The sequence below is a fragment of the Mastomys coucha genome, unplaced genomic scaffold (genome assembly GCF_008632895.1).
Source record: "Mastomys coucha isolate ucsf_1 unplaced genomic scaffold, UCSF_Mcou_1 pScaffold14, whole genome shotgun sequence".
Lineage (NCBI taxonomy): Eukaryota > Metazoa > Chordata > Mammalia > Rodentia > Muridae > Mastomys > Mastomys coucha.
Genome location: NW_022196896.1, coordinates 134,834,693 through 134,861,027, shown reverse-complemented (window position 1 = coordinate 134,861,027; position 26,335 = coordinate 134,834,693). Strand labels below are relative to the sequence as shown.

Below are 26,335 nucleotides of genomic sequence, written 5' to 3'. Positions count from 1 at the left end.
GGACAGGGGACACTGAGTTCCAAATGTCATTGAACATGGTGCTTTTGTAATGCCACCTGATGAACCATGCATATCACTAGACCTTTTTCACCTTACAACACATCCTCTCTATCATTAACTCCCAGCTGAAAGATTCTGGACAAGAGGATAGGAAAGCAGCCACATAAGTTCGAGGAAAAGCTGTGCATGTGTGTGTGTGTGTGTGTGTGTGTGTGTGTGTGTGTAGAGAAAAAGAGAGTTCCTGATGTGGTACTAAAGAGTCTTAGACCTTGTCCAAAGAAGTTTCCATGAAGCCCAGTACTCTGCATTGAGTACTTGCTCCAGATGAGAAGGCTGGAAACTTTGGAAGATATAACCCCCAAGAAACTTCCCTGCAAAGACTGTGATAGTATGACACAGGATCAAAGGAGCCTTTGGGGTTTTCTTTTGAAAGATAGAAAGCTTTTAACATTCTGAGAAGGAGATCAAAGGAGAGGGAAATCATGGGGTCAAAATGAAGTAGCAAGTAAACTGGTGAACAGATAAGATGAGTGAATTCAGAGTGGGTCATTGGGCTGTGGGGAAAGTGGGTCACTGGGTTACAGACAAAGCAAGGTGTGCAGGATGAAGGGGTGAGGGTCTGTATTGGTCTTATCTAGTGTAAAACCCCACGTTTCTGTTTCACTTACAGAGAAGCCATATTTTCTATTCCCACAGCAAGACTGACTTAAGCATTATCTTATCCTGGCACCATGACAATCACACAGGCCATGTAGTAAAATAAACCGAGTCCCTTCCAAACAGAGACTGTGTTGGAAGTAGAATGGAAACAGAGGGCATAACTTGCCTCAGTCATCCAAGATCATCTGTGATAATCTCAGCATCTCCTCACAGTTTGCTGTGGGTACAGAAGAACCCTGTCTGCTTTACCATTTCATAGACAAAGAAAATCAATCTAAAGTATCCCACCTTCTCTAATACAATTACAAAACATCATCTCCTGAGTATTGACCACTGCATGGTTATAGTAGTCATCCAACTAGGAAGGTTACTAGAATTCATTAACCTTAGCAGTGAGCTGCATTCTGACCTTGGCCTAATCAGGCCAATTTTCTACTCTAGAGAACATGATTAATTATCTGGTTCATTTAGAGTAGAAAACCCAACAGAAAAAGCAAACAAGAAAACAAAAACCATATGCTGTTTTCCCTTCATTATCAGGACTTTTAATGCATTTCAGTCTTCACAGAGTGCATCATTTCTATAACAGAACAATATGAAATGAAATGAACATGACACGTGAGACCTGTAAATAGTTAAGGAAAGAAACATGCAACATTCAAGTTAACTTCTCAGTGAAACTGAAATGAGTTTCTTGTAAAAATCAAATGTATTCTCCTGGTACTATACTATATTTTGTTCTGTTTTCATTCTCCATAGGAAGAAACAAAAGTTTATGCTATACAGACTGTATCTATACTGGATAAAAAAAGTGATAACCCTTGTCTAAAATACTTAGAAATTTTGTCAGACATACTAATTACTTTTACTGTACAAATGTAAATTGTATGGTTTACTACTGGAAAAATAATTCAACCTAAAGATATAAAGTACTTCTTTAGCTATCCACTGACAGAGTTATCACAAATCTGCCAATAAGGCTGTGTATGACAACAGGCCATAGGAAGCTCCAAGCACCTTCTCTCCATTAAGTACAGGATTTGTTGGACTCCCACAATTTTCAAGAGAAGGTGTTCACAAACAGCTAAGGGACAAACAGTCTTGTATTTTTAGTGATTTGGGTTCTCATCTGTTATCAACATTCCCATCGGACCCTATGGTGTTCTGTACAGTTGACTGACCAAATGAAGCCCAATAGTAAATACTCTTGAAAGGATCATAATTGCTTGATTGCACAGTCACTGTTGCCTGCTTATGTGTCCAAGGAGAGGGGCAGTCTTCCCCTTTCATGAAAACAGATGGCCTCATTTACCAGCCAAAGCAAAGATGGTCAGTGTTAATTTGGGGCATCCTCTTGGTGCCAAGGACATTGGTACACTTTTTAAAACCACTCAAGTAATAGGTTGCTTGTTGTGTTTAAAATAAGCTTGATGCTGCTCCCATGGCAAAAGTAACTGCTACATCCTGGCAGTCTGGCTGTTTCTAACCCAGGAGCCTCTTTTGTCCTGCCAAAAGCTGGGGTAGGAACAGGTTTGGCAAGGAAGATGGATCTTGAAAACTCAGTGAACAAGGTCAACAGTTACTTCAGGGGAGAAACAAAAACAGCTAACTATGAAGCAAATTTAGAATGTGCAAATATATCACATCCTTGAAATTCATCCTCCCTACTGATTTTAATGAGTGCTCCCTAGAATTTCCTTCCTGCTCACCCTTTATTTATATTCATGGTCAAAGCCTGTAGATAGCATTTTGAATGCCAAGGAAGATGGTGAGCATGCACACAGAAATGGGATTTTTGAAGCATTAGTAAGTATCTATTAGTTTAATCAAACAATGACCAAGTCTTCAGATTTACTCTTTTTCTGTCATTGTAGGATTTCGATATTGAGAAAAGCACAAAATACCCAGAATAAATGTCTCTTTTGTAGAGTCAAATTAGATTAAGTTTTTTTAACCAATAGAAATTATTTTTAGCATACTTTCAATTTGCTTGAAAAAACGAGGATAAAATATAAGTTTTCTCTAGTAGTACTGCCTTGCATGAATAGGAGGTATTTGTTGTAACTGATAAGCCAGTTTCATACTTCTGAGGCCTACAATCTACAGGAAGGTTCATTTTGCACAGTTATGTTAATATTGACAAGTGTAGCATTATATATTTTATCACTACATCATGCCAAACACTATAATTTTCCTAAATATTAACTATGTTCCATATGTTCACCCTCCTCTTCTCCCTCACTGGACTCCTGGCAGCCACCAGTCTTACTGCCTACATCTTGTTTCCTTCTCCAAAATGTAATTCACCAGGGATTATGCAGCATACAGCCATTACAGACTCACTTCTTTTATTCAGCAATAGCCAAATGTTAGATTCCCCCCTGTGCCTTTGAGGCATGGTTGCTCACTTCCTTTAGAGGTGAATAACACCATGCTGTATTGGTGTAGTGTATTCTGTTATCTATCCACTCACTGAAGGGCAGTATGATTGCTTCTAACTTTCACCAAGTATGAACAAGGCTGATATAAATGCACGCAGTAATTGTGAGTGGGTAAATTCTCAACCGACTTGCACAAGAACTGAGGAATTTGACTGTTAGGATATAATAGTCCAATTTTAAAGACATAGAATATCTTCCCAGGTGGTCATACCATTATGCATTCTCACCAGCAACAGTGAGAGCTTTAGTTACTCTGTGTATTGTGAGCATTTGGCATCGTTTGCTCTTTGTGTCTTAGATGTTTTAGATGGTTGTAGTGGCATCTTGCCTTACTTCACCATTCCCCAGAGATATAAAACTGTGATTATTTTTATACACTCTACCTTACTATGTGTGTCATTTTTATGGTGAGTTATATGTCACCACTTTGAAATTTGATTAGTTATTTTGTTACTGTAGAGTTTTCATAATTTTGTCCCTAAGTACTTAATCAAATAAGAATTTTACAAATATGTTCTCCCCATGTCTAGCTTTTCTTCTCATTCTTTTAACTGTGTCTTTTGCAGAGAAGTTTTTTTCAGGGACATTAACATAATTTTTTACCTTTGGTTTTTTATTTTGCCACATTCTTTAAAATTTATAAAATATTGTAACAATAAAAATGAGTATTATAAAAGTTGTTTGATATAAACTAACAATCAATTGAACAGTCTTATGTAGATGCTTGTCTACACCAATACTAAAAATACATATGTTTTTCTCAATATAAATTTTAAATAACTCCAAACATATTAGAACTGTATATTTTAAAATAATGCATCACTACTAGCTTTTTAAAAATGAACATAAATAGATAAAGTCTTTTTGTTTGTTTGCTTGTTTTGTTTTTAGTAGAGCTTAAAATCTTGGCTTTTACTGTGGTACAAACCCCCCAAAAGAACAATTTTTAGACACTGGAGTTCTTTGTAATAAGGCTGTACTTCAATGACCTTCACATCACCAAAGGATTTTACCTCCATAGTAGCTAAGCTAAGAGTTGACAGTTCTGTTGTATCAAGGAATGAATTATAAGCATGATTTTTGGATACAGATTTCCTGCTATGGCCAAAGCTTTTTGACTTGAGTGATTGTCTTCATTCTCAGCCCACAAGGAACAGGTTACATTTATTAAAGAAATGATGTGTTTATTAAGATGTTCTATCCATTAAGTCATTCACCAACTATTTCAGTGAACAATTGTTCTGCTTGGAGAGTGGCACAGACATTAGGTGAGGGTAAGAATTTGATTCATTGGCTGTGATGATTTTGAAAAACATCTCAGAGAAAAAGTAACTTATAAAGTCCTCTTCTTCAAAATTGATACAATAGTTACAAACGTCAAGCAAATCATTCAGTCTCACTCTTTGTTGTTCATTAACAGGCCTCCTCCCAAGTTAATTGTCTACATTTCTTTTGGCTGTATAAATAATTTTGAAATATATAAGCTGTTCTGAAAACCATGGCATAGTGTAAAAACATCATATTAACAATCCTACTACTAGAGAGGCTGTAATAGGAGAAGTATGATTTCAAGACCATTTTGTGGTACACAACAAGACACTGTCAAGTAAAAACAAGCTGAAAGTGTATATAGATTATACAATATTGGACCTGTTTCTCCAATTACCAAATTAGAGAGACCACTGGATAATAGCCAACAAATTTCTAATCCCTCATATTTTTGGATTTCAACCAATTAGGATATGTTGGTAATATTAATTTTCATATTAAGAGATATTAAGTAATTGTTACTTCCTGTTGTTTTTGTTGTAAGAGGTGGAATTAGGTTTGTGTGTGTTTGTTGAAAGATTACTCTCTTGCTTCTTCTAGGGTGTAGTTTTGCCCCTTATGTTGGTGTTTTCCATCTATTATCCTTTGTAGGGCTGGATTTCTGGAAAGATATTGTGTACATTTGGTTTTGTCATGAAATATCTATTTTCTCCATCTATGGTAATTGAGAGTTTTGCTGGGTATAGTAGCTTGCACTGGAATTTGTGTTCTGGTCTGTATGACATTTGCCCAGGATCTTCTAGCCTTCATAGTCTCTGGTAAGAAATCTGTAATTCTGATAGGCCTGACTTTATAAGTTATTTGACCTTTTTCCCTTACTGCTTTTAAAATTCTTTCTTTTTTTAGTGCATTTGGTGTTTTGATTATTATGTGATGGGAGGAATTTCTTTTCTGGTCCAATCTATTTGGAGTTCAATAGGCTTCTTGTATGTTCATGGGCATCTCTATTTTTAGGTTAGGGAAGTTTTCTTCTACATTTTTTTTGAAGATATTTACTGGCCCTTTAAATTGGGAGTCTTCACTCTCTTCTATACCTATTATTCTTAGATTTGGTCTTCTCAATGTGTCCTGGATTTCCTGGATGTTTTGGGTTAGGAGCTTTTTGCTTTTTTTTGCTTTTTTTGACAATGTTTTCTAGGGTATCTTCTCCTCCTGATATTCTCTCTTCTATCTCTTGTATTCTGTTGGTGATGCTTACATCTATGACTTCTGATCTCTTTCCTAGGTTTTCTAACTCCAGGGTTGTCTCTCTTTGTGATTTCTTTATTGTTTCTATTTCCATTTTTAGATCCTCGATGGTTTTGTTCATTTCCTTTAGTTGTTTGATTGTGTTTTCCTGTAGTTCTTGAAGGGATTTTTGTGTTTCCTCTTTAAAGGGTTCTAGCTGATAAGCTGTGTTCTCCTGTATTCCTTTGAGGGTGCTATTTATGTCTTTCTTAAAGTCCTGTATCATCATCATGAGAAGTGACTTTACATCTGAATCTTGCTTTTCTGGTGTGATGGTGTGTCCAGGACTTGCTATGGTGGGATTATTGGGTTCTACTGATGCCAATTAACATTGGTTTCTGTTGCTTATTTTCTTATGCTTGCCTCTCGCCATTTGGTTGTCTCTAGTGCTACTTGCCCTGGCTGAATCTGACTGGGGCTTGTCCTACCTGTGATCCTGGTTGTGTCAGAACTCCTCAGAGTCAAGCTGTCTCTGTGATACTGTGATTCTGGGATCCTGTGATCCTGGGCTCATTACAGTGCCTGGGAGTAGAACTTCCTCTGGGTGTTGTGGGACTGGATGCAAAATTTGTGCCCAAGGTCTGCTTAGGGCAGTGGCCCAGATAGACTAGAAGCAACCTATGCCACTGGATTGGTGGAGTTCCTGAGTGCCTGGGTCCCACTGGTCCCTGTTACTCCCAGTGTTGTGACAGATATTGTTGCAGAGAAGTTTTAATTAAAAGACTAAAAGTTTTTTCCTTTCATGGACTGTTCTCTTGGTATTATATTCACTTTCTCTATTGTTATTGTCTGTATGTTTTATATTTTTCAAATTAACAAGTTGGTTTATTATTGATTTTAATTTAATTTTTTACATCTTTATTTACTTTTGAGAAATTTACTTATATGTTTTTATCATATTCTTTCCCTTCCCCAACTCTTTCCAGATCGTCTGTCAGCCTCCTAACCCATCTAGTTTCATGTTCTTTCTCTCTTTTAAAAAGATAAAGTTCCAAGCCAAACCTCCACCACACACACACACACATCCACACACACACACATCCACACACACATATACACACTCAGACACACACCACATCCACACACACTCACACACACATACACCCCCCCACACATATACACACTCAGACACACACATCCACACCCACACACACTCACACACACATCCACACCCACACACACACTCACACATACATACACCCACATACACATACACACACTCACAAACACACACACACTCACACACACACAGAGAATTCCATTTTGTGTTTGGCAACTAGTTCTGATTGTAGGGTCTTCCCTGACATGTAGCTGATATGCCCAGTTTCACTCAATTGAGGAACACTAATTTCCCCCCTTTCTGTAGCTATCAATAGCAAAGAGCTTGGTTAAGGATGGAAATTTGTGCCCAGGCCTTCTATTGATGTATTGTTACATCCACGGATCAGTCCATTGCTTAGTCTTTGACAGAGAAGCTTCTTCATGTGTGTGGGAATTAACATAGAGAGTCGTAATGGACCAAGTGCAGAAAGCTTTGTCACTTTCCTCTCCTCAAAGCTCAGAGATTTCTGTAAGAGCCAGAGGTGAAGGACAACTCCAGGGAAACTGTTTTCCAGACACAAGGGAGCTGATGCTCATATGAACTCGTACTGTGACAACATGCGCAAGTCCTGTAAAAGCTCTGCAGAGACAATATCCCAGCACAGATTTTAATTCAAACTATCAATGGTACAGGACCAGTTTATAATTTTTCATGTGGTTTCTGAATTGTTCAAGCAGCATTTGTTAAAACATCTATCTTCGCTCCGTTGAATTGCACTTGCCTGTTCTGATATGCATCATTTGACTTCACTTGCCTGACTTTCCTTCTGGGCTCTTTGTTTTAGTCTATCAAGTGTCCTGCTTCATTACATGAGCTTTTAGTAAGCTTATGTAGTAAGTGTTAGTCACTAGCCTCACGGCCTCCCCTTCTTTTTCTATACTGTCTTGACTACTCTGGTTCTTTGCTTTTTGGTACAAATTTCAGAATCAGTTAGTAAACATCCACAGTATGAATTGTTTGGATTTTTTTATGACTCTAGTTATGCTAAATCTATTTATGATATCCACAAGAACTGACATTTATCTGCAAGAACTGATTCATCTAAAGAGGCTATTCTAAATGGGTAATTATTTAGATCTACATTTTTTTAATTGATGTTTGTAATTTTCCTTATTTGGATAATATAAAGTATATATTATTTCTAGACAAGTGTTTCAAGTATCAGTTTCAAGATGTATCAGTCTATTGAAATAGAGAACAGCAGGCTCCATCTTCATTTTAATCCTATTTTCTACAGCTTCAGGCAAAGTGCTGACTAGTCCTGGCTCTGATTTCCCAACTCTTTGGAAGGATTTTATCTAGATAACTCCAGTATTCATGAACATGGATTTTTATTCTTTCTTCCCTTGTATAAAAATTTATTTTTAAGTTTCATGTATTTATTTTCTTATTGTATTATCTAGGATTTCCAGTAGTGTTAAATAGGAGTAAGGATGCCCTTGCTTTGTATTCATTGTTAGCAGAGAGGTGACTAGTTTCTTACCATTAAGCCTGACACTGTGTAGGTTGTTTGTAATGATTCAGAAGCTGAAATTTTCTCTAAGCCTAGTTTGGCACTGCTGTCTTTAACACCCCCTTTAGTTTCTCTGTGTGGGGGTGGAGAGAAGTCCACAGGCTGAGTGTTGTATCATGGCAGGACATTACCCATCCTTGTTACCAGGAACTGCGGGTGAGCAGAGCAGTGTCTACTTCTCAGTGGTGTTAGCACTTGCAGAGTGTCTTTTCTGCTACAACAGTGTGTCTTCAGTACATAAGCAATTAGTTTATGTAACCTTTCAGTTGTTGTGATCAAACCACCCATCCATCACCTTCTGTTTCTACACTGACATTCCAAAGTTTGCCAACCCTCTGAACTTTCTTAAGTACCAAATTGATAATAAGGAATAACTCACTTCCTCTCTCTCTTCTTTGATGGGCTTCTAAGTGCAGTAAGTTCAGTTTTAATTTACCAGTGTCTCTGCTGGTCTAATCTATTTTCTTCCCACTGCGTCAGATTTTCTCAGACAAGTTTATACAACTTATGGTTTTATTTTCTTTGATTTATTAGGTGATATTCAAATTTATATATTCAAAAATTCCCTCAGCGCTTAAGCCTTGCTTATATTTTTGTCTTTCTTTAAATGTATGATACTTATTAGGCTTTGAAATATTAGTATTTATTTTATATTCAGTAATTTACTCATAAGCTCTCCATGACCGACACAGTCCCATTTTGAACCCTATTGTACTTGATGTACTAGAATCTGGAATTCCAAGTATGGTGAAAACATAAAGTAATTAACAAACACTCATGTCATAGTGGAAGCTCAGATTAATACATGATGTTAATAATTCAAAGTAGTTGCTTCAGATACTTAAGAGCCTGAAAGTTAAAACAACCAACGTATAACTATATACTCTATTGATAACAACCCAATAGGAAGAAAATTTTTATTTAAATAAAAACTGAAGATTGCGAATAGTATGTAACAGCATTCTATAAGAAGAAATTATTAAACATACATTCTAGGCTGTATGAAGTTGTTTCTGGTTAGAAAGTAGCATGGAAGATCAGACACAGAAATATGGCACAATAAAGAATATCTACACATAAGACTTTAGGAAACAAAATCATATCAGTGTTATACTTAGGGATGTTAAAATGTAGAAGACAAACTCATAAATATAATTTGAAATTGGCACAACTATAAAGAAAACTAAAAATCGAAGGCCTGACGATCACACACTAAGGAAGCTGCTTCCATCTTATTTGACTCTGTGACTCATAGGGTGCTTCCTTTACTCTCATTTTTCATGTCTCAGTGATGTTTTATAAATTTTAATTTCATAATTAATATTTAACAAAAATAACATGGGGTTTCTTATCTCTGTAATTATGAAACATTAACATCAGAGTAAAATTTTTATTTCCCTAGAGGGGAAGATTGGCTCAGTTTACTGTTCCTCTTATTTGTTTATTTGAAGAAATAGAACAAGAATGGATGCAGTTTTAAACTTTAACATTTTACTGGACTCTCACGGGAAAATGTGTTCTTTGAAGTTATGCAGAATTCTGTAAATCTCAAGTTTATGTACCAAGACTTGGTATTACAAAGTCCACTAGGTATAGGCATACTATACTTCTGAAAAGAACTCTAAAACAACCCTTTAGAATGCACATCTTTTAAAGTTTTAACCTTAACAAAATTGTTTCTCTTACATCTATTCCTGCAGTATGAAGCTTTACTATTCCCAGTCTACATTGAGGCAAGAGAAACAACCCTAAAACTCAATCTGTACTCAGTTCTCACAGAACTAGCCATGTGAGGAAGAGGGTCTGTACTAAAGGGTCAAATCATAAGTTTATATATAATCTTAACTATCATTTCATAATATGTTTATATAACTAGATACATATTTGTTTAACAATTTAAATACAACTTGGGAAGTTTTAGGCATAGTAATGGGATTGAACACAATGAACACTTAAAAAGGAGCCTGTTGAATTTGTCCATGGTGCTGAAGAGGGTGTCCTTAGGGATTGCTTCATTATTTAGTCAATATGTACATTAATAACATCACAATTGCCTATCAAGGATGTTTTTAACTTCTTATTGTGAAATAAGTTGTCTCTCCAAAGGGAGCACTTGTTAAAGTCAGAAATAGTGAAATTATTCTATTTATATCACTATTTGTTGATTAAAAATATCAAACATCCTCAAAATCTTATACCTAAATACATTCTAAATATCACTTGTAAAAAAATGAATTCCATAAAATGAGGTATTTTCTCATGAAGGTATATGACTTATTTCATATTATCCCCATTTCCAAAATCACTTTCCATACTTTCACATTGTGTTTTGGAGGGTGTAGCAGCCAGTCTCTAGCAAACTACCCAGTTAACTAGCTTCCATTGATTGCCATGGACTGGGACTATCTTTAGGAGAGCAAGTGATTATCAGACAGGACAAAAGGGAAACTGGAATGTTTTCTCCCTCTTACTGCTTTCACTGAAGAATCAGGAAACTGGTCACTATTTTAAAGATTATCTCTTCCATGGTGTCATCTATTTTGGGAGTTTCCAATCTTTTCTGAGCTCATTCTCTCGTTAGTTCACTTTAAAGGAAAGTAACGTCAAATATTATATCTCTTGCTAGATTTGGGGTTAAAGGAAGAAGGAGGGGGCAGGGGTATGAGGAGTAGGAGAGAGACAGAGTGGGATGTATAGCCAGAGAGACACACAGAGTTTTGTATATAGACTTCTCATTTAGAAATTATTCATAAGCCATCCAAGTGTATCCTATTTTCTGACAGGCCCATAGCTGATATAGAGGCTTCCAAATCACAACCACCATATCCAACTATGAGACAAGAAGTGAGAATAAAATATCTATAAGATGCACATATTAGTATAGATGAAAGATATACACTATGGGTAGGAATTGATGGATGCTCGGTCACTGTTCAATCACCAACAGTAGCCCCTGCGTTCATTCTTAGTCATACATGTTAATGAATACTGGTCTAATGTTCTAAAATTGTGTGCTAGTTTATTTTATTAATTAATTTGACACAAATTAGAATATCCTGGGAAGACAGTTTTAATGAAGAATAACTTAGATCAAGTTGGCCTATGTGCCTGTCAATGGGTGACTGTCTTGGTTATTAATTGGTATAGGAAGACTCTATCTACTGAGGGCAGCACCATACCCTAGGCAGAATATCCCTGAATGGTATATGGGATGAGAAAACTACGTGAGAGCAAGAAATCAAGTAAGCAATGAAGTGTTTGCTCCCTCTTTGCTCTCTTTTTGTGGATGAATATGGATTGCTGCTTGAATTCCTACTTTTTTCCTCAAAAGGATGGACTGTAAGTTGGCACTGTAAGCCCTTTCCTTTCATATATATTACTTTTATCAGGAAATAATGTCACATCGGCAGAAGTAACAATAGAATGCTACATAAAGTAAATATTTATGATTTCATAACTTAGAGGGAACTATGAAATTAGCTAAACACCTTAGAATAAAACGTTAGTAACACCAACTAATTCTTTGGTCACATTTTGACTTTTTAATTTTATAAAGAGAAAAATGAGCACAAAAACGTATCATGTTCCAAAATTTGTACTAATCCCCACAAAATAGACATTTGTTAGAAAGTGCAACCTTATTATAGACAAAAGAAAACAACAAAACTTATGTGATATCTTTTTCTATGTTAGGTATAAAAGTGAATGCTATACTAGCCTAAAGGCCTCGTTTAACTCTTGGGACCCATGGTGTAATGACTACTCTGTCTGTCAATTTGACTACATCTGGAATTAACTAAAATTAAAAAATTAAGGGCACAGCTATGAGGTATTTTTGCTTAATGTGAAGTAGGAAGATCCACTTCTAATCTGGATCTTTGAGGTAGAAATACATACCTTTAATCCTAGCCACAGTTTCTGCTGGAAGGCTGTGTAAAGACTTGGAAGAAGGAAGCTTGTGTTCTTTGCCTGCTTGCTCTCAGCTTGCCAGCAAGTTTATTCCTTCACTGGCAGTAGAGCCTACTTACTCATGATTCCAGCATATTACTGGAGAATAGCTAAGACATTCATCCTTGTGGCCTGAGAAACTTCTGGATTCTTGGATCCTCTGTTCATAGACAGCTATTGATGGGTTAGCTGAAGCACAGCCTATAAGTCATTCTAATAAAATCGCATACATATACATATGCATATGCATATGCATACACATACATATACACATATACATATACATACATATACATATATGAATAGAGGGGGAATTCATTCTGTAAGATGTTACTCTGACTAATATGCATAATGAAAGAAAACAACCAATTTCTGAAGGCTGTCCTCTGAACTCCACTGGAAAAAAAGGCTTAAAAAAAGTACTAACATTGGATAAAGTATTTTCTTTTTTGATAAATTACAGTTGATTATCACTTTTTTCTTTTTATAATTTTAATGTAAGAAAATATTCAAAATATTATACTTTCTATAATTGTACTATATCAAAATTCAAAAAATTCTATTGAAAATCAAGATTGTGATTCTACATCACGTGTTCCAATTTTCACCTCTGACTCAACCTGACAAATGCTCCAAATATAGATAAAATAATACTCTGTCTTCTCCAGGCAAAAGATGCATGTAGCTTCTTATTTTGGTTAGACTTTTTTGTCTGTTGCAGTTAGAAGGTTAAACAGACATGACCTCTAATCACTGTTATAGGTTGGTACAGTTGAGTGTTAACTTGACTAAATGAACCAAAACATAGATTTGTTACTCCTCTGTGGGACTTTCTCAATTATATTATGTGACGTGGGAAGAACCACTTTCTGGTTGTAGCCAGATGAAAGAAAGAAGCTTCTGCATTTTACTTGCCTGAAATCACTCTTCACCTATCCTGTTACTGTAGCATTCCTTCACTGACAGAAGATTTTCAACAGAGACTGATGAGGAACATCTCTTGAGGAATTCTCCAGGTCTTCAGCACCACATAAGGATCACATATACTTCCAGTCTTATGGCCTCAGTGCCAGAGTTTCACCTTACTTGTGTGAAACAGCTATTGCTAGACTTCTGGGACTGTATCACACAAGCCAATCTAATAAATGTCTTAGATATCTATATGCACACGCACACACACACACACACACACACACACACACACACACACACACATATATATATACACAATCTCACAATCTGACATATCTCATATATAATAAAAATATCTCATATATAATACCTTATATATACTCATTCTATCAGTTTTGTTACTTTAGATCATTCTGACTGGCAATAGTCTCCAGTAAATATTAATAATGGTATAAAAACCACCTTAGAAGTACTGGAGAAGTTCCCAGACAGTCTATTTATACAGTAAAAAATTATATTGATAGTACTTAAATTCAACTTTGAATTAGCCATGACACATATAATTTAGAACTGATGATGTATTCTTGGGCTAACAATAAGTCAGGTTGGCAGAAACCAAGAAAAGCTGCTGAGTCAACATAGAGGCAGGGTCCCTAAAAATTCAACAGCCCATCCAATCTTAACCCAAACTGACTCATCTTCCCTTCACATGACAGTGATTCTCTTTGAAATAGTTATAATTTTAACTTTGATAGAGAAACTATATCAATGGGAAATATCCTGTATTACACAGTTATCCAAACAGCACTTTTCTTTGAACTTTATTTTAGCAAACATATTCTCTCTTAGGAGGATAACAGGTAAACAGATTTAGCAGTGGTTTGGAAACTAGAGTCCTTATGTAAGTAGGAAAACTAGTTCTGTCACCAGTTCACATCATGTCCTCTGATTGTCTTGGCTACTTGCCTAAACGCAGGCATTCTTCATGGCCTTTTATAGTTCATAAACATAAAACTACATAAAGAATTCAGAAGCAGCATAAAGGTGTGTAGCAGAGATACTACCAGTATTATTTTAGTCCCCCATCTTCCCTCCTTGCCCCCTGTCTCTCCCTCCCCTCTCTTCTTACCACCTGTCTCTTCTTCCTCTCCCTCTCTACTTTCATCCTTCTTTTCCTATCAAATAAACTAAAATAGAAAATATAAAATTTCAAAGCCAGTTCTACCTCTTTTGTGAACAATTCCCTGCCTTAACCACAAGCTAGTACTGTGGTGTGGGGTTGCAAACCATTTGTGTCTTCCTTCTAACATTTACACTGTGAAATCTGTCTTTTGGCTCCCTGAAAGCACATATTCTGTCCTTTGATGAAGAAGTTCATAAAGTTATAAAGCATGACACATTCATCTTGTTTCCCCATGGTGGCCACTACACAGTGGACAATGCCTAACCATTAGCTTTATTAAAATGAATTTATAGAACGTCCTTTCTTTTCAAAAATTCCTAAATTGTATATAGACAATTTATAAAACTTGGGAAGCAAAATAAATCAAGGAAAAGGAAAGGAACTTTACTATTAAGGTAGTTACAAAACATTTTCCATGTATACTATGACAATGAAGGCTCAGAACAGTGGTGATGCCCAAGGGTATGGCTCAGCACCAGCACCTTGCTTGGTGTTTCCAACTGACTAGAAGTAGAGAAAGAAAACTTGGAAGGATGCAACATAGATCAGTGGGACAGGGTTTTCCTAGAATGTCATAGGCCTGGGGATGGGAAAGGTAGAGAAGGACAATTAAGAAGAAGAGGAGGAGTAACGAAGATGAGATGGAGGAGGTAGAGATGAGGAAGAGAAAGGGGTGAGAGGGGAAGGAGAGAGAGAAAAGGGAGGGAGGCATATGCATATATATCTATATATCTATATCTGTATATGGATGGATGGATAGATAGATAGATAGATAGATAGATAGATAGATAGATAGATAGATAGATAGATAAATAGATAGATAGCACACATATGAGCTCTTGGTTGGATTTAGTATTAGGATCAGAGTATGCTGAGTACTGTTAGGTAGGAAGTAAACATATCCAGAAAAATGCTATATAATTGAATTTTAAAAACCCAAATAATTAGGAATTCCTGCTCTGTTTGAGAAAGACCAATAAGAATGAGAGAGGGTTAAATCAGGATGACTCATGGCTACCTCAAAAGGACACATACAGAATTTCTTGGGCAATGAATGAATCTAAGGTTCAAAGAATGATACATAAAACTGTTGCTGGCATGAGTTGAGAGGGACAGGGTACAATTAGGGAGCTCCTGTCTATGGCAGCTGCCCATGGGAAGAGAAGAGGAGGAAGCAGAGAACTGCAGACTGAGGAATTTCTAGTTGTGAGGAGACAGGTGGTGGTGACCAACACTTGGGTGATTCCTGATGGGAGCTCGAGATAAGTACCATGGAGAGAAGACTTTTGTTTGACCATGAAATAACAGCTGCTCTGGGTATGGAAGTATCATCCAAGCAATGATCTGAGAAGGGTTGGTTCTTAGCACTGTGCAATAATGCATGCAAGGGACATGGGTTGTATCTTTATCTTGGCACACAATGTCTTCTACTCGTCTGAATTCATCAAATACCTTTACTATTCTGAGAACGGAAGAACAAGTCAAAGTTACATGTATTGGCATGAACTACATACAGCCTTACACATTTTAATATTTCATTTTTCTCCAGTAAAACCTGAGGATTTCCATGGATACTGTTCATTAGATACAGCTATGTGTTTTAGGATGTTTCCTGGCGTCAGATCTTTCATCTGCCATGGGTTGAAGTTAGGAAAGACATCAAGTCTGTTACCTAAGATTGCACACTAGAGATAAATACTTCCTGCCTTGGCATTTTGTGGGGGATTCCATTAGTAACTCCTAAAAAGGCTGTCCTATATAAACTGGAACTAAAGCAGAGGCAGTCTTCATTAGAAGTCCAAAAATAAACCAAGTTGGTCATTTAACACTGTCTTCATTGGACATTCCAGTAGAAGGCATATCATGGAGTGATCACGGGAAACAGAAAGAATAAGCCCTGGTGACATGCAATAAGGCCCTCTCGTCCTCATTATGTTCAGGGATTTGTCTTCTCTTGAGCTACAGGAGCAGATGAGAGCCAGTGCCAACTGTTAGGCAAAAGGGGCTCCCTGTTTCAGGCAATACATCAGAGTTCGGACCCTTGAAACATTTGCATTTCCACCTCAAAAATGAGTTATCTTAATGCTTTAATGCAGTACGATTAACTCTCTTGTTGAGCATTGGTATTTAAATTAGAAGGGATAGTTCCTATTACATAAATGAAAGCAAAGTAACCTATATATTTATTTTACCAGTCGAACTATAAACATCTGAGACATACATCCCTGTTGACCTCTAGGACATTAAATACAATTTGTTTTTTGTTTTTGTTTTTTACATTTCCACCACTTCCATTAAACATGCATATAACAGTAAAGAATTGTTTCTTTCTTTTTACATTTTTATTTATTTTATACCGGGGGAGGCACATATGTGCTGCTGCACATGTTTGGAGATCAGAGGAAAATTTTCAGGACTTGATTCTGTCCTGTAAGTATGGGGAGCCTGGGGATCAAACTCAGGTCTTCAGGCTTAGCAGCAATATCTACCTACCAAGCCACTTTAAAGGCTCAGGAATGAACAATTCAACGAAATGTATTTAGTGGCATAACTTAGCATGGGAGACCATCATTCTGCTGTAATTGGAAATGACATACTCTGTGGATATTTCTTCTCCTGATCCAGGCAGAGTCTGAATATGAAACTCTGTAGTATTAGTCAAGACTAAGCTATCACTATTGAAGTCCCTAGGGGATACTGCTGAAGGCTAATAAATATCTCTCTGTTGGGATGGAGGAAGCCTTAATGAGGGAAAAGTTATGAGGACTTTATTAAACCGGAGCTCACTTCATGACCAAGTAATATTTGAAGCTATGATCCTTGATACAAATTTGTGGGAAACAGAATTATAGGTCCTGCACTATAAACTCTTTGAACTTATACTGAAATACACAGATTCATCTACTGCCTCTGGTGATAGCACCACTCTCTGTCTCAGTCTCTGATGATTTTATGATCTGTGGATTTATTATTTATAAATGTAAATAGTGACTATACTAAGCACTGTATAATCACAGAAGCCAAGCATCTAGTCCAAATATAGGCAAAGTATCCTGGATTATATTCTTTACTCTCACATATTCCGGGAAGTATTGTATGATGTTTAGTTCCAATACTATGTGATGTTGAAGAGGAACTGGAAGCAGATAAAATTCAATCTGAAGATAATATCACTGGAGGATTTTGTCCTTCAGCACAAAAATAAAGTAATAGATGGAGATAAAAATGTATATACAGAATAGGTGCTGATCAATGACCATTTCTCCACAATGCCTAGTTCACTTTTAAAAACTTTTTTGTAAAACTATGCTTTGTGAGAGGGTGGTGAAAAGCACTAAGCCTGTCGTGAATATAGCTCACTCACAGATTTGGCTCATAGATTATTCACCTGCATGAGTGGGGACCAGGTGAGATAGTCTCTAGGTAGGGAGATGGTCATGTTCTTTGGATTATGTTATAAAGTTACTGTAAATCATGATGCAGTAGCTGGTACCTATATACATCACACGGCTCTTTCCTCATCTGCTGCAGGACAAAACTATACCGCTTAACACATTTTCTACTATTTTTGGAAACTCGCTTGATCCTCTCTACATAGCCATCAGAAATTTTATAACAAATGTCAACATTTGGTTTATAACTACACTAAAAACACACACAAGTGGTGTTGAGAAAATGGCTCGTTGCTCAGTGGATAATGTCCTTGTATACACAAGGACCTGAGTTTGGATTTCCCAAAACCACATGAAAGCTTTATGTGAAGCATGTCAGTAATTACAGTGCTAGGGCAGGAGGCAGACACAAGAGGACTTAGGAGTTTGCTGGCTAGCTATCCAGTTGAAATGCTGAGCTCCATTCCGTGAGAGGCTGCTTAAAAACTGTGGTGGAGACATCTGTCTCCACCTTCTGGTGTCTATACATGCATGCCCAGGCAAATGCAATCCCCCTCCAAGTATATGCAGCACGTGCACACAGCACACACACACACACACACACACACACACACACACACACACACCATACAAAAGATAGGGAAAAGTGATTGGCCCACTAAATGTGCATATGATTGGAGGCTCATGAGTATAAGTCATGATGCAAATGTGCATATCTATATAAATGTCCTGGCTAGGATTACTATTGCTATATTAAAAAAGTCAGGGCAGGAATTCATTCAGAACAAGAACCTGGAGGCAGGGGCTGAGGCATAGACTATGAAGGGTGCTGCTTACTGGATTGCTCATTAAGGCTTGCTCAGCTTGGTTCCTTTTAGACTCAGGACCACCAGCTCAGGGATGGCACCACCCACAATGGGCTGAGTGCTTCCCCATCAAATACTAATTAAGATAATGCCCTACAACTAGATCTTATAGAGGCATTTTTTTCTAAATTGAGCTTCCCTACTTTCAGATAACTCTAGCTTCTATAAAGTTGACATATGATTAATCAACATATTAAACATTTGATTAAACATCTGGTATGAAAGCAATGTCCACATTAAATGGTAATTGTAGCCAACTAGAGGACTAAAATATTATGATGATGCTTAACTTTATATTTATAGACTAGCTAAATTTTATCCTGTGCATAATATACTTTATTTATTTATTTATTTATTTATTTATTTATTTATTTATTTTTAATAATGCTTTCTCTCATCCTCTTAGGAGAGAGGCTATTGTTTTGTTGTTGTTTTTTTAGACTTATTTATTTATGTATTTGAATACATTGTCACTGTCTTCAGACACACCAGAAGAGGGCATCAGATCCCATTACAGATGACTGTGAGCCACCATGTGGTTGCTGGGGATTGAACACAGGACCTCTGGAAGAGTAGTCAGTGCTCTCAACAGCTGAGCCACCTCTCCAGTCTGCATAATATACTTTAATTACATAAAATTATACTATACTGGATCATGTTTTGTGAATCTCCAACTTCTAAATTTCACATTTTTTTCCTGAATATTTTGTTAGATCTTTCTACATACCTGCTCTCTGTGGTAAAAGGTGACATTATAGTGGGTGACAAGAGGAGGAAGTAGAGTCTGCTAACCCCCGCACATGTCTCTTACTCATTTTGGGCTTGCCTGACAGTGAAGAGGCCTCATAATGGCCTACTTACTGTCATTTGGCCATAGGTCTCTTGGGGTGTGCTGCAGTTCTCCAGCTGCTATGGTTTCTATCTCATTAACAGGTGACATCTCCAGCTGCTATGGTCATTAACAGGTGACATCTGAAAAGCCCAGCTGGCCACAATTCTAATACAGCATTTTCCATTTAGTTCATGTCCCAAACAGGTGACATTGTGCATTTCTCTGCCCCCTTTCTCTCTCTACTCCACCACCAGTTCAAGTGTTGTGTGTGTGTGTGTGTGTGTGTGTGTGTGTGTGTGTCCACTTTTGCAGCATGCGTATGTGTATGATACAAACTCAGGGGACTTAGGGAGAAGATGTTATCATTTCTCAAAACAAAACACCCTAGCAGATATTTGCTTTCTTATTCATTTATGATATTCCTTCCCCTTCTTAATTGGATACCCAGTTCTTGAGAAGGGGATCTTTTCCTTCAACAGATATAATCTTAGTGAGATTTTAAATACTGAAACCACAAGGAGTCCCTGGAAGCTAATTCTGGTAGGAATTTGAATTAAATGGGAAACCCAAAGCCTACAAGGCTGACTGGAGTCATGGCTTTACTCTGGGGAAGAGAGGAAGAAGGCACTCAGGCGTCCTAGGGCAGGTGTTCACACCCTGAGAGTTTTCTGGTTCATGTCTTGTCTGAGATGGGCACTGGCTTAGTTTACTTTCTGTTGCTGTGAAAAAGCACCAGAAAGATCAGCAACTTGGGGGAGGAAATGGTTTTCTACACCGCAGTTCATCGCTGAGGGAAATCAAGCCAATGACTCAAGCAGGAACTTAGAGGCAGGAACTGAAGCAGAGGCCATGGAGGAATGCTGCTTACTGGTTTGCTCCATCCTAATCTTTTCAGTCTTCCTTCTTACACACTCAGGACCAATTTCCCAGGGATAGCTGTCCAGAGAGGGCTGGGCTCTTCCACCTCAATCATCAATCAAGAAAATGCCCCCGAGGCTTTGCCTAGAGACCCTCTACTAGAGGCATTTTCTCAATTGATGCCCCCTCTTCGTAGTTGACTCTAGCTTGTGTCGCAGAGCAAAAACACACCAGGACACACACTTTGCAGGTTTTCTGCAGTCTTTTCTACAGTACTTTCCCAAGCACATTCAGAAACAGTCCTCATCTGCACATGCTACCCACAGTTGGCTTTTATTTGTAACAGATCTCACTACTCACTAGTTTTGAGGGAAAGAAGAGGAACACCTGGTGCCCAAGTTACAAGTTGATTGACATTCACCGTGAGCAAATGGCTTCAGTAATGGCACAAATTTAAACTAAGTTATGGTGACATGAATCACTTTGCAATTATTTTATATCACCCATCATGCCTAGCACCAGATGAATCACTATGAGTTTGTAATTCTATAATGGAAATATTATGATGCAATCTTGTTACACACAGAAAAGCAAAAAGCTTGTTTGGATATTTCACCTGTGAAAACTGTCTGCAGATGCCATATACCATGCAAGGCTTGGCTGTGATAGTATACCCTGGTCTGAGAAGCAATTCTCATCATCTGTGAATGAGAAGGGCCACTTTCTTCCAAGGATCATGAGTTAAATGAGACAATGCCTTTAAAGGCCTTTAGGAGAACCCCCTCCCCATTTTCACCCCAAATCTATGGAGACATCAGAGACTCTTAGTATTTGACACAGATCAATTTTAGGCTCCTTTAAAGGAACATTTAAAATATTGAGATTGAAGATCATGCAAAAGAACAAATCTAGCTTGGTAAATCAATTTGACAACTTCTTGACAATGTTTTGATAAAGAGTTTTTTCTTTTAATTAAATGGAAGCAGGAAAGGCAGCTTAGTATTGGAATATCTTAAAATTATGCAAATACACACATGAGTTTTTGGGAAATATTATCCCCCCTTTTAGGATGAATTTGGTACACTTCCTTGAAAACAATGCGTTATTTACCGAGGAGCTTCACTGCATAAAAATTAGCAGGAGTGATAGAAGGTAATGAGGGATTATGTATTTATAGTACCATTGTCTTTGTTAGTTCTAATCAAATAATTCAATGGTTGTCTTTTTAGGCTACTGAAACCCAATGAGCTGGCAATGCGGTGCCTATCTCTATAAATGCTAGAAACAGGGACTTTTTCAAGTGACGATCTCATAAAAGTGACCTTTAGGTCCTCAGCATCTAAATCACATAGTGTCCCTTTTCCATAGAGCCCGTTTGTGAGATGAACCCAATTATTGGATGACAACTCCTTAACTCTGAAAGAGTAGGAATGGAATGCCAATCACAATCTTCACTTATTATTTTCATGAACATATTTGAGCTGATTTTGATTGATTTTTATCACTGAGAAGGCAGAAGGTAGTAACAGTCGATGCTAAGGACTACACACACAACTTTGGAGAAGTTGTGCTATAGGTGTCATAGAATATTGTCCAGGATCTCTGATGTTAAGGCTCAACTAAGGTCATTAGCAGGAGGAGTTACCAAAACAGCAACCGAGAAAATGCATCCTAGTCATACACCGTCTTTAAGTTTTTGGACTCATACATGTGTTTGTATTTATGAAGTACAGTGTGGCATTTTCAGTCATGTATATCAAAAGTAATGTCTTATAGAAAATAGTTAAATGTTGAGCAGTTGCAATTTTTAAACACCCAAGTTGTCAATGTCACCATGTATAAAATATATGAAAGCCCATCCCTTGATCTACTCCTAAAATCCTAAATGAACAGTCATTTTGAAAAATCAATTTGTTTCTGGGCAGTGGTGGCGCATGCCTTTAATCCCAGCACTTGGGAGACAGAGACAGGCAGATCTCTGAGTTCAAGGCCAGCCTGGTCTACAGACAGAGTTCCAGGACAGAGAGCCAGGGCTCTATGGAGAAACCGTCTTGGAAAAAAAAAAACAAATAAGAACAAAACAAAACAAAACAAATCAATTTGTTGTATTTCTTTTGAAGTTTAGCTCTTTAAACCCAGGAGTTGAAGAAAAGAGATATTTGTTGCAGGATATTTGATCACACTGTGAACCCAGAAATTGTGTTATTAACTGGAATTTTAGTTGTGGTGTGGCTCAGCCTTAGCACACATCTTTAACTCAAGAGCACTCTGGCCTAAATATTGTTAGCAGGATTACATAAAGTCAATCATAGGTCAAGAGGCTGAGCAAGCAACCAGCGGACAGGAAGTGAACATACGATTATTAAGAAAAAAAAATCATTGAGAGTAAGAGGGAGTCAGGAGGACAGATAGAGGAGAGGCACACAGGAAGGAGAAGGAAGGGACATCCAGTTTGAGGAGGTCTTTGAGACACTGAGAGGAGATTCTGGTGGGATATCAGGAGGAAGGTCAGCAGGTGCTTTCTCTGCCTTTCTGAGCTAGCACGTTTTCACCCCAGCATCTGGCTCCCAGAGTCTTGGCCGGTAAAACCAAACAATTGAGATTTTGTTTTAAAAAGGAAAAGCCAACAGAAATTCCTTCATTTAGAAATGTTAGACCCCCAAAGTACTATGAACTATTGCACCTGCTGAGATATGCAGCTTGCCATACGAGCTTATTCAGAACATCCCTGAAAAATATAATAACAATCCATGTCTTCTTGTGGGTTCAGGGCCCCAACTGTGTAACTGTTTTATTATTGCAACCAGCCAACCTTAATGTCTGGAGGACACACCACCAATAGACATGCTGACATGGAATTAGGCAATGTCACAGAGTCCACCCATAGACAAAGGACTGCTGAGTGCTGGGTTAGCAATGGTCTCTAGTGACGAGCCTCCTAAGTGGCTAGCCAATATCATGTCTCCCATGAAATATCACACCTGTTTCCTCAAATCACCAGACACGAAGCCAAGTGTCTTCTATGTGAAACCAGACTTCACAGCCCTCCTTACAAATGAGCATGCCTGTGGATATTGTCAGTCACAGAGTCCAAAATAATGCTTATTAGAAATGTAAAGAGTAAGATGGTTCTGTCCCTCCGTGTGGGTCACCAGAGTCGGTTTGACTTTGGGAACATAATTTGGGTCGTGAAGTTCCACAGATCCTCGCACTATTTCCTCTCATATCGTTTATATAGCTTGCACACTCTGTTTATTTAAACCTCTTCTTTCATCTTCTTAGTCCTTCAAGCATGTCAAATCTGCCCTCCAAAGAGACGTTTCCTCTTCTTGCATTTCACTAGTGCTGAAGATTCTCAGCTAAGATGCCTTTGCTGAAATGTAAACTAGCTATCCCCTGGCTGGTTTTCAACAAGCAAGGTCACCTTGCTAAATGTGCTGTTTATTTTGATCGTACAGTATTTTTTTTATTATTTTTCAGTGAGAAATATGTGTAGTTTTCTCATGTATTGTTTTCCTTAAGGATGTTGCGGTATAGTTTATTCTGTCTGGACTTGGGAAAAAAAATCTCATTGTCATTCTTTTCAGTGTAACTGAGCCTCAACTGTATCAAATTTACCATGAGATAACACATAAGTGAAATAAACATATTAGCCTAAGAAACTAATTGAAAAGAATATAGAATCCTAAGTGCAAGTTCTTCACAAATATGTTCCTAAAAATCAATATTCCACTACTAACAAATCTCTTAAAATTAAGATTTTCTGGTAAAGCCATACTTATAAAACCAGACAGAATGCATAGAGACAAAAGGAAACTACGTCGACTGATTCACTATGTATGTGTGACTAAACATGAAAGTACAACACATAGAATACAACACATATATCAGTGAGTTACATAATTAGGCCTACAAGATATTTCCAGTTACAATTCAAAGAAAGTGTGCTTTTTTTTGCTAATGTGAACTGAATTGCTAAGAACATTGGAATCTTAAAGGTAGTTTATTAGAAGTTTTCAGAAGTTCTTTATTTTCTTTCAAAGAGCAATTATTGGCCTGCTCATAAGCTCATGAAATCATATGAACTTACACAGTTTCATTTGGCTCACTGATAACAGAAAATAAGGGAAATACAAGGGGTAAATGCCCTTTCACCCCAGTGACACAAGGCCCACAGGTCACCAGCTCTTTGCTGGCCACACTACACAGATACTTGTCCTAAAGGGGAGGATGTTACATGCCTTCTCAGCTCTTGTCTTTGTTTTGGTCAGGCAACTCATCTTGGGTTTACTAAATACCAATGCAATGTGACCCATATTTGGATTACAAATTTCTCACCAAACAAAAACATCTCCAAGATTGGTTATTCACTTCTGAAATTCAGAAGTTTTGAAACTCAGCAGGCCCTTTCAGAGAATTCTGAGACCTTAAGGATCCTGGACACACTGGGTCATGGTTGGTCTGAGTTTCTGAGTCAGTAAGTCTGTGGTGACATCCTACATTTATGTTTTTACATCTATTAATAATTTCTTCTTATCATGTGAAGGAATGAGTGTAGTGCTGCATTTTTATACCCGTTTTGCTGGTCAGTCTGTTTGCCTGTCTGTTGCTATTTTCCTGGCTTCTTTCTCCATCCTCATCCCCTCCTCTCTCTTGTCCCATCCTCCTCAATGACCTCTTCCTGACTCTGTACCACCCGTATTCCAAGATACTCTTATTTGGAGGTGTCTTTTTCTCATTATTTACTCTCTTAAAATTCCCCACCATGGTCTCTTGTCCAGTTCCCTCTATAAACACAAATATGTATAGAATAATACCTAAGTTCTGCATTTGAAAGAAAAAGTGGCAATTATTTTTGAGTCTGTCTTACTCTACTTTAGATAAGCACTTTTCTCTTTCAGTCACTGTCTTGGAAAATGCCATGGTTTCGTTTATCCTCGTGGTTAAATTAAACCCCAGTATATGTATAACTACATAACTTTTGTTCATTATTTACCTGTTGCTGAGAATCTGGGCTGTCTCTGTCTTATAGGTAAGTAAGCTTCTCTATGATATATTGACTGAGGCTCCTTGAAATACATACCTAGGAGCGGTACATCTGAGCCATATGGTCATTTGGATTTTCTTTTTTGAGAAGCCTCTGTACTGACTTCCATGGTGACCATACCATTTAACATTCTGAACAGCAATCGCTGGAAAGTAATTAGAAAAAAATACCACTTACAATAATTTAAAGATAAAAAAGATGAAAACAAAATGAAAACTCTCTAAGAATTGAAGAAAGATGTGAAAGACCTTTTTAGTGAAGTTTTAAGACACTGAATAGATTTTACAAAACAGAATAGCTCTACATTTATGGATTGGCAGAATGAATATTGTGAACATTAGCTAATATACTGCCAAGGCTGAAAACAACCCTCATTAAAATTCCAGTGATACTCAGTTGAGAGCTACAAACAATCCTAAAGTTCATAGGAAGCACAAAGATCCTGAACGGCTAAAGCACTCCTGACAGAAAGACCAAAAGACCTGAACTTAAATTATATTCCAGATTAACAGTAAGAAAAATAACATGGTGTTAGCCCCAAAACAGATATGTAGAACCAAGGAATAGAACACCCAGATGTAAACCTACAAAGATATAACTATCTAATTTGACAAAGGTGTCAAAAAGATAAAGCAAGGTGCAATAAAAACCAGATATTCATATGTAGAGAAATGGAACAAGGTCAATTTCTCAAATAGTCCTTTAAAAAGGTCAATTAAAAATTATCGGGGCTGGAGAGATGGCTCAACGGTTAAGAGCACCGACTGCTCTTCCGAAGGTCCTGAGTTCAAATCCCAGCAACCACATGGTGGCTCACAACCATCCGTAATGAGAGATTTGACTTCCTCTTCTGGAGGGTCTGAAGTCAGCTACATTGTATACATATAATAAACAAATAAAAAAAAACCTTTAAAAAAAAAGAATCAAATTAAAAAAAAAATTATCAAAGACCTTTATAGAATATCTAAGTGAGGAAAGTTTCTAGGGGAAACTGGTAGAAAACTTTAAGATATATATATATATAT

At 37.3% G+C, this 26,335-nt stretch overlaps 1 protein-coding gene across 4 annotated transcripts in view; it reads right to left on the bottom strand.

The window, feature by feature from the left end:
* The window catches only part of Dlgap1 (DLG associated protein 1), a 791,008-nt gene that overhangs the window by 560,666 nt on the left and 204,007 nt on the right, over positions 1-26,335 (bottom strand). Inside the window, exon 3 of one of the 4 annotated variants that reach the window (XM_031368694.1) lies at positions 25,347-25,455. The exons of the other annotated variants lie outside the window; for them this stretch is intronic. The gene's annotated coding sequence lies outside the window, so the exon portion shown is untranslated. The remainder of the gene's footprint in view (positions 1-25,346; positions 25,456-26,335) is intronic. 4 annotated transcript variants of the gene reach the window in all.